This window comes from Penaeus monodon, chromosome 28, assembly GCF_015228065.2.
Source record: "Penaeus monodon isolate SGIC_2016 chromosome 28, NSTDA_Pmon_1, whole genome shotgun sequence".
Taxonomy (NCBI): domain Eukaryota; kingdom Metazoa; phylum Arthropoda; class Malacostraca; order Decapoda; family Penaeidae; genus Penaeus; species Penaeus monodon.
Window position 1 is genome coordinate 4276941 of NC_051413.1, and position 739 is coordinate 4277679.

The 739-nt window shown below is 47.6% G+C and overlaps 1 protein-coding gene across 1 annotated transcript in view; it reads left to right on the plus strand.

Moving 5' to 3' along the window:
* LOC119591300 (laminin subunit gamma-1-like) overlaps positions 1–739 on the plus strand; it is an 83409-nt gene that overhangs the window by 60885 nt on the left and 21785 nt on the right. The gene's annotated exons all lie outside the window — the stretch shown is intronic.

Sequence of the window (739 nt, forward strand, 5' to 3'; positions counted from 1 at the left end):
ATTATTAATTATTAATGACAGCATTAAGCCTGTAGATCGAACAACTATTAATACGAAAGAATGAACCACAAAGAAAAAAATGACTTTTTCCTCTTCTCGCCATGCCAAGCATGAGTCACTCTCACACTTAGTTCAGCGCCCTTCGTACATTAAAAAAATGCTGTAAATAGATCAAAATAAAGTGCAAGAAATCCTGATAGATATGACATTAATTCTCAAAATGAAGGAATAGGATAAGAATGAATCTGGAACGAGAATCGGACGGAACGCGACCGGCACTTGTCACCTCCTTCATGCTCGAGTGCCCGGTTGCCAGCACTAAATTTGGCGCGCCTGACACCTGTCATAATCCAACTTCGAACGCGTGATCTGCCAACACACCTTCTCTGCGCTGTCCCCTTCCCCCTGCCAACATATCTCCTCCTCCCTTTCCATCTGCCCTGCCAACGCGCATCTCTTCCGTTACGTCTCTTTGTCCCGCTAATACATATCTTCCATTTGGTTTGTCTTACCAACACGTCCTTCCTCTCTGACAACTTGCCCTGACAACGTATCGCTTCTTCCCTATCCCCATTCCCCTGCCATCATCCCTCCCTTTCTTGCCCCATTCCCCTGCCAACATCCCTCCCTTTCTTGCCCCCTTCCCCTGCCACCATTCTTCTTTTCTCCCCCTCACCCCTGCCAACACCCCTACTCCTCCTCCCATTAACCCCTGCGAACAACTCTCTCTTTCCTGTCC